The following is a 9,178-nucleotide window of genomic DNA, read 5'->3' as shown; positions in this document are numbered from 1 at the left end:
GGTCATTTCATTGGATTTTTGACTCACTGTGTCAGTTCCTGCGTTTTTTGCTCGGGTGTTGGAACTCAAGTTTGGAGCAACCATTTGTAGATCTGTTAGTTCTGGTGGACTCAGGAGGTCCTAAAACTTCTATGTTGCTCATCATTCACACTCCGGTGAAGTTTACAAACAGCTCTGTTTCCAAAAACGTTTTTCAATTCGTGTGTTGGACTCAGTGATTGAGACCACAGTTTCCAAAACCGTCTGTCCCATTGCATTTCGGACGCCCAAAAACCCCTACCTGTCAGTTCTTGCACGATTCGGTGGAGGATTTTCAGAGTTATAGATCTCTGTGTATTCGATTTTGTCTCTCTGTTATGCATTTTTCATTCTAAGGTTTTGAAACCTTAGATTTATGCCACATGGCAGTGGATAAGTGTTGACTCCCATTTCTCACTCATCGGTTGGGATTTTGGAGTTCTGGCAGAAGAGAGATATTTGCAGATTTTCTTGCTGAGTCTGATTATGCAATGGCGCCCATGTTTTGAGGCATCTCAGGTTCTATTTTCAATAGCGCTCATTACCGTGGGACTATGATTTCTTGAGCATACCTTATGCAGATCACTCTGGTTACAGTTTGAGCAGTGTGTGCGCTCATTCGTGGTGTGCATTGGGTTGCAGTGGATGATTTATAGGCCATTTGGATGCATTGCGGTCCTTATTGGATGCGCTGATAGGCCCAAATTGCCTTGTGGGATGCTATTTTTTATGGACGCTTTGCACATGGATGCTATTTTAAGCTGAGGGACAGCTTTGACACATTGCAGGTGATGCACTGATAGTGCTATGCTCTCTTGGATGAGATATTATTGATGCATATGCCAGTGGATGATGTTTATGCTTGAGTCATTTGGCACTTATTGGCATTTTCTTTTGGGCCAGATTTGCTCATATGGATGCATAGTATATGCACATGAGTCAGATGCATCTTTTGATGCTTTGAGCTTTGAGTTTTGGTGATATTTCACTCTATTGTGGCATACACATTTGGGTGCACCTGGTATTTGGTGTGATTCTCTCTTGCAGGCACTAGCATTTCGGATTTTGTTTCATTTGCATCATGGCATCCTCTTCCATGTCTGAAAAGGAGTTTTTCAGCATTAAAAAGTTTGATGGGACAAACTTTTCTTTGTGGAAAGAACAAATAAGGGATGTGCTTATTCAAAAGAAGCAGATTAAACCCTTGGCAGGGATTGAAGCTAAGCCTGCAAATATAACTGAGGATGATTGGAATGAGTTGGATGCATTAGCAAAGTCTACTATTAGACTTCATCTTGCAGAGTCAGTTTATTTCACAGTAGTAAAAATGAGCAGACTATGGAACATTTGTGGAAGAAACTGTGTACCACTTATGAGAAGGAAACTGCCTCTAATAAAGTTTACCTCATGAAGAGGTTGTTTGAGCGGCAGATGAAGGAAGGGGTCTCCATTGCTTCTCACTTGAATGAATTCAATATTATTTTCAGCCAGTTAGGCTCAGAAAATGAATTTTGATGCGGAGACTAAGGCAATATTTCTCTTATGTTCATTGCCATCCTCATGGGATACCTTCCGTACAGCTGTCAGTAACTCTGTACCTAGTGGAGTACTGAAATTTGATGATGTTGTGGGTAGCTTGTTGGCCGAGGAGATTAGACGGAAGTCTATGGATGGCAACAAGTAGGATGCAGCCTTAAATGTGCAAAGGGGTAGATCACAGTTCAGGGGGAAGTCCCAAGAAAGAGGGAAGTCTAGTAGCAAATCCAGGGCACGGAACATTGAGTGTTACCATTGTGGCAAGAAGGGCCATATGAAAAAGGATTGCTACAAGCTGAAAAGAGAGCAAAAGGATAAGAAAAAGAATGCAAATTGGGGTGCAAATCAAAAGGAAGAGAGTCCAAGGGAGGACAAAGGAAAAGTGAAGATCGAGGAGATCAATGCAGTCACACATGATAGTGACAATGATGTTCTCTTCATGTCTACTTTATCTGTAGAGTTGCTTACCACTTCAAATGATGCATATTCCCAGGATTGGATTTTGGATTCTGGTGCTTCATTCCATGTTACTCCCCATAGGGAATGGTTCTCCAATTATGATAGTGGAAAGACAGGTTGTGTGCATCTTGGAAATGACTATGCATGTGACATAGTGGGAGCAGGTGACATAAAGTTTCTTTTGCAAATGGGTATGCATTTGTTTTGAAACATGTGAGACATGTGCCTAAGCTGACCAAGAGTCTTATTTCAGTGGGTCAGCTAGATGATGCTGGTTTTCACACCACTTTTGGCTTTCAAAGTTGGAAAATTCAGAAGGGCTCTATGCTTTTGGCTAGGGGTGCCAAGTGTGGGACTTTGTATCCCTTACATGTATCAGGGGTATTTGATCATGTTGTTGCAATAACCGAGCAGCCAAGTACTTCTTTGTGGCATTGCAGGTTGGGGCACATGAGCCAGAATGAAATGAAACTCTTATGCCGTTTGGGTTATGTACTGCATTTGAGTTTCTCTGATTTTGAATTTTGTGAGCATTGTCTCTATGGGAAGCAGACTAAATCAGCCCATAAAATTCTTGATTTGGTGCATTCAGATGTATGTGGTCCCATGCCTACACGGTCATTAGGCGGGGCTGAATACTATGTGACATTCATTGATGATGCAACTAGGAAAGTGTGGGCTTATGCTATAGCTCAGAAGAGTGATGTGTTCCAGGTATTTCAGAAATGGATGGCCTTGGTTGAGAATTAGTCAGGTAGAATGCTTAAATGCCTACGGACTGACAATGGTGGAGAGTATCTCTCTCATGACTTTCATCATTTCTTGATACACGTGGGATTAAGAGGGAGCTCACATCCCCTCATACTCCAGAGCAAAATCCAGTTGCAGAAAAGATGAACCGTACCATTCAAGAAAGGTTGCAATGCATGCTTTCCAATGCAAGTCTTTCTGGTGGTTTTTGGGTTGAGGCAATGAAGACTGCAGTGCATGTGATCAATAGATCACCTAGTAAGAGTTTGGATGGTGGTATTCCTGAAGAGGCATGGAGTGGCAAGAAGCCCTCTTACTCTCATTTGCGTATATTTGGGTGTGAGGCATATGCACATGTGCCAAAAGAGCTTCGAAAGAAGCTAGATCCTAAGTCTAAGAAATGCATCTTTTTGGGTTATGGTGAAAGTGGAGAGATGGGCTATCATCTCTGGGATCCAGAAGCAAAGAAGATCATACACAGCCATGATGTGGTCTTTAATGAGAAGAAGATGCATAAGGCACCCATGAGGGATGTGGAAATGAGAAGAATCACTTTCCAGGATGTGAATCCACCTGCATATGTTGATAGACAGCAAGCTGTCCATGCACCAAATGTGCAAGAAATGGTACCACCAAGTACTCCCATAGGTATACAATCAAGGGTAGATGATGGATCATCTATCAGTGGAAATGATGAGCCAAATGTGGCTGATATGCAGGTGGGACAGCAAGCTGAAATGCCCTTGAGAAGATCATCTAGAGTGTCTAGACCACCTGGCAGGTTTGTTCCACGGGTAGACTATGTGATGCTTACTGATTGCAGGGAGCCTTCTTGTTACAGAGAGGCTATAATGCACGAGGATCAACGCAAGTGGGAGTATGCTATGCAATCAGAGATGAGTTCACTTATGAAGAATAAGACTTGGGACTTGGTTTCTTTGCCACATGGAAAGAAAGCCTTGCCATGTAAATGGGTCTACAAAATGAAGGTCACAGGTGATGATGTGCCTAGGTACAAGGCTCGTTTGGTTGCTAAAGGGTTCAAGCAAGAGAAGGGTGTGGACTTTGATGAGATATTCTCTCCGGTTGTGAAAATAACCACACTTAGATGCATGCTTGGACTAGTGGCATCAGAGGATATGGAGCTTATGCAGATGGATGTCAAGACAGCTTTCTTGCATGGGGATTTGCATGAGGAAATTTACATGGTGCAGCCGAAAGGCTTTGAAGAAAAGGGCAAAGAGCATTTAGTTTGCAAGCTGAAGAAGAGTCTCTATGGTCTTAAGCAAGCACCTAGAGAATGGTATCAGAAGTTTGATGCTTTCATTCGGTCCCAGGGTTTTAGAAGGAGTGAAATTGATCACTGCCTCTACACTAAAAGGGCTAAGGATAATAGCCTGATAATCTTGGCACTATATGTGGATGATATGCTATTGGCTAGCAAGAATACTTATGAGCTAGATGCATTAAAGGCCAAGTTGCATGAGGCCTTTGATATGAAGGATTTGGGATTTGCAGGTCATATTCTTGGTATGCGCATCACGCGTGATCAAAGTAGGAAACTCCTTTGGCTTTCACAAAAAGAGTATGTTACAAAAGTATTGCAGCGTTTCAATATGGAGGGGGGGAAGGCAGTGAGTACCCATTGCCTCCATATATGAAACTGAGTCACACAGATAGTCCCAAATCAGATGAGGAAAGGGCCATGATGGCCAAGGTTCCTTATGCATCAGCAGTTGGGAGTCTTATGTATGCTATGATAGCTACTAGACCAAACATTGCATTTGCAGTGGGAGTTGTTAGCCGGTATATGGCTAATCCAAGAAAGAGGCATTGGGAGGCAGTTAAGTCCATCATGAGGTACATGAAGGGTACCAAGGAGATGTGCATTTGCTTTGGTGAAGGAGACATGCGTGTACTTGGGTACACAGATTCAGACTATGCAGGGCATGTGGATAGTAGGAGATCCACTTCTGGTTATGTGTTCACCTTTGCAGGTGGTACAGTGTCGTGGATGTCTCGCGCACAGAAGTGCGTTGCTTTGTCTACCACAGAGGCTGAGTATGTTGCAGCCACAGAGGGTTGCAAGGAGGCTATATGGCTTGATCGGCTAGTGGGAGATTTGGGGATTCATATAGGTGTACCGACATTGCATAGTGATTCCATGAGTGCTATTCAGCTAGCACGGAATCCGGTCTTTCATGCAAAGACCAAACACATTGAGGTCAGGTACCATTTCATCAGGGAGGTACTTGAGGACAAGTGCATAGAGCTTGTCAAGGTTCATACAGATGATAACCCTGCAGATATGCTGACGAAGAGTCTACCTAGTCAGCGGTTTGAGTATTGTCGTGTATTGATGGGCATTGGATAGTATGCTCACTGGTTGTTCTCCCTTAAAGGCACATTGTCCTTTAAGTGGGAGGTTGTGGGGGTTAAAGGTCACTGTGCCTTTACCCCGGTTTTGTACAATACTCAAATACATATATAAATGAATGAAAAAGAAGATTAGGTGGTTCTGCACCCACCAAAACTTGTGGCTCTCTGTCTCTCTCTCCCCCTCTTCCGTTCTTGCTTCCGTTGAGAGCACTCTCACACAGTTTATGGCAAATCCAAAACAATCTCACTGGAATGCAGCCAAAAGAGTCTTGAGATACATCAGAGATACAAGACAGTTTGGGATAGAATACAGAGGAAGTCATCCACGGTTGCATGGATACTATGATAGTGACTATGCCAACGATCATGAGACCAGGAGATCGACACATGGATATGCATTTTTCCTTGGTCAAGGTGCTATATCATGGTTGTCAAACAAACAGCCAACTATTTCTTTGTCTTCGACTGAAGCAGAATATAGAGCACTTAGTACAGGTGCATGTGAGGCTATATGGCTCAGAAGACTATTGTCAAAAACAGATTACTTTGATGAGTCAAAGCCAATAACAATATACTGTGATAATCAATCGGCTCCAACATTGGCCAAAAATCCAGTATATCACTCCACTCCAGGACAAAGCACATTGATGTCAGAGAGCACTTCATCAGAGAAAGAGTGTTACTTACATAACACTGCAGCATTGTGATAGCAAAGAGAATGTTGCAGACATCTTTACCAAACCACTCGGTAAAGAGCTATTCGAGAAACATCGACTAGCTCTTGGTTTGACACACAAGAAGGACATTCCCATTAAAGGGGTGTGATGGAATGTAATGCTCAGTCCTTCTTCAATTCCCCAGAATCATCATCTTGAGGGAAGGCCTACTTCATGATGTTGATATTGAGGGAAGGTGTTGAGAGTTCACACTCAACATCATGTGATCATGTGTGCATAGCACCATCACGTGATCATATGTGCATAGCACTAACCTTATAGAGTGCTATAAAGGAAAGGGTTAGATCCCCTAACCCTAACCCTAAATGGCTTTGTATATATTCTACTTTTTCAACTAAATCTAGTGTACGGTTAGTCTCTACGGTTAGTCATTTGTGGTGTGCTCTCTCTCCTCATCTCCACTCTTTTCCTCTCCCCTCTTCGTATTTTGTCATTTACTAGATCTCATGAGGTACCAATGACTCCAAATCGAACTTATCTGATTTTCATTGTTAGGTGGCTAGCCATCCATGGACTAGCTGTACCTACAGTTTTTTTCCCAGGCTCTATATCGGCAATTCATTCAGCGATAATCCCTATATAAAATTTTGAATATCTGCAAGCTATCCTTGTGTTCCCCTCGATGATCGGAGGTTTCGACAATTGATACTATTCACTAATTGATTAGGATTCTACTTCCTTATTCGTATCTTCAATCTCTAGGAAATCATCAAGTTCTTCAAATGATATTTCATGAACACAGAAATTGTATGCGAATTTTGAGCTGATTGTGTGTTGCTTTTGAGTGATTCACTGCGCAGGGCGGGATGGGAATACATAAATAATTGTCAGTTATAGAAATGGAAACACCACCAAATAGATGTATTATTAAACAATGCAATCACAACATTGATAAATATTAGGTTTGGAAAGGACTCAATGTGAACATTTAAGCTTGAGAAATGAGGAATTTCACCAAATCCCGGGCTGGGTGATAAATAAAAGAGAGGTTCAATGCTTCAACACCCCGAGAAGCATGTTTGGTTTAAAACCAAGCTTTATAGCTTTTTTTCCAGTGCGGTGGATACCAGCATATCCCTTAGAATTTGTATATAGATGTTATATACCTCATTGGGGGGAACGCAAGGATAGCTTGTGAATGGCCCTTTAATATTTGGCAAAAAGCCCTTCCCCCTTTTTGTTCCTCTCAATGAGAACAATTTGTTTTTTTTTCAAAGGCTAGCCGGCTCGATTTGCTGAGGGTGTGCATGCAATGATGGGAGCAAAATGGGTGAAAATCACGAAGTTGTAACGAGGGAAGAGAAATAATTTTCTTTTCATAACCCAAGGGAAAGAAAGGGATAAGTATTATGAACTAACTAGAGGGGGAGTAGCAAAGATGCAACTTGCGGAGTGGTAGCAGAACGCTACGCAGGTCCATCGGTGACCTGCTGAGGCTGGGCCCAGTTGTCACTCTTCTTTGGCGAGCATTGGTAGTTTTGAGATCTGTGAATTGTGTGATTGATTTAGTGAGTTGATTGATAGCAACAGTGCCAGCTCTTCCCTTACTAATACATGTGCTCCTCCACCATTTTCAGGTCTAGTATCTAAGTCTGCGCAATCCCCACTCCACGTATGGTTGCTCGATGCGACGAAGGTGTATAGTTTGGAAAGAGACTCTTCCCGAATACTCATTGATTAGGGGGGTAAAGGGTCTACTTCAACCAAGATACCTCTGGGTACGAGTGACCCCACGGGGTCCCATCCCCAATCGGATTATTAGGATCTTCCCCATGCCATACCCCTGGAATACAGTCACGGTAAAGATGCTGAAGCCTTTCCCACACTTCTTTCAGCACTTTTAACTCTGTAGGTTGTAGTTTTGAAATCTCCAATCCACAACATCAATTCTTTTCACAAACTCATGCTATACATAACCTGTTAGTTGAAATCTCCAATGGACTAATGGGTGCAATTAAGAGGCACCCATGACTTTTGAGACCAAGACCAGCTAGCTATACTAAAAAACTGTAGTCTGATGAATCACCGCACCAAAGCAACCCAATTTATTTGCCATCAAGCTTACAAATTAAAGTGAAATTTTGAGTGTGATTTTGATGGGGGACCTTGCAGTACAATGCATGCACTACTGGTTGGGTGTGGTGCTATTTTGCAACCATCTTGCCAAGCTCAAATGTAAGAGCGACCTCTTTCCAACCAAGCTAGAATGTGGTCTATAGGATTTGCTAGCATGTCCGGATTAGCTTCTTTGTTCCTTGCTTTGGCTCTACTTCCATGGGTCCTAGTATCACTCTAGATATTGAAGGTCAAACTTCAATGCAATGTAGTTTCCTTAACATTCTCAAATGTCATGTCAAGTTTCCAAGGGGTTGCCAAGAAGTTTGATTCAAGACTTAAGGTGTCAATTTGTTTTTCCCCCCCTCCTTTCTAACGTATACTTCTTATCATCTTACCCACATTGACTCCTTCTGGTTAGCATGAGCCCTACTTCACCCCTAGAAGTTGGAGGAGGCAGAGATAGAGGAAAGACTAGTCCTAGAACAACATGCTAACCGCAACACCCCTAGCGCAACTCACAAGGGAACAACCCTAGCACAACTCACACCATCCTCAGGTTGCCTTATCCGATGATGGCTTTCTGAAATAGCACAACATACGAGATGGTGCTTCTGGGCAGCATAATTCAAAAATAATGAATAGGGTGTTTTAATATGCCTTCTATTTTGAATGTACTTTTCCATGTCCATGTGAGTGGTGTGTGTAAGATATATGCATTTCTTGGACTGCAATACGAGTACGAGAATGATTGCCTATTGACATTTAGGTAATATGTCAGTATCTTATCGATCCATTACTTTCCAATTAAGACTTTTTCGAGACTCTAATTACAAAACACTCTTAAAAGTGATGCCCAAGGAAGGATCCATTCCCTCAAATTATAATTCTTTGGGGAAGGAAGGCGCCGCTTGCCCACCCAGACTATGCGTGGTTATAAAAATTATATTATATATTATCATCATTTGGTAGGCTTTAGTAAAGTGATCATTTTCCTTGCAAAGGGAAAACTCCATAATTTTTAGGTTTATTTTTTGTCTTTTTATGATTGCTCCAAGTTTCACTTGCTATTTTCGTCCCTTGAAATCCTCCATCTCTCTCTCTCTCTCTCTCTCTCTCTCTCTTTCTCTCTCTCCCCCCCCCTCTCACATTGAGCTTTTCGCCCTCTTTTCCATGCTGTGCATCCAATTCATCTCTATTTTGGATCTTGGGTAGGCCTTATGAATGATTTTCATCATTCATCT

The sequence above is a fragment of the Dipteris shenzhenensis genome, chromosome 1 (assembly GCF_047967505.1).
Source record: "Dipteris shenzhenensis isolate YYH24624 ecotype China chromosome 1, Dip_SZ_1.0, whole genome shotgun sequence".
Classification (NCBI taxonomy): domain Eukaryota; kingdom Viridiplantae; phylum Streptophyta; class Polypodiopsida; order Gleicheniales; family Dipteridaceae; genus Dipteris; species Dipteris shenzhenensis.
Note: the sequence above shows the minus strand (reverse complement) of the source record.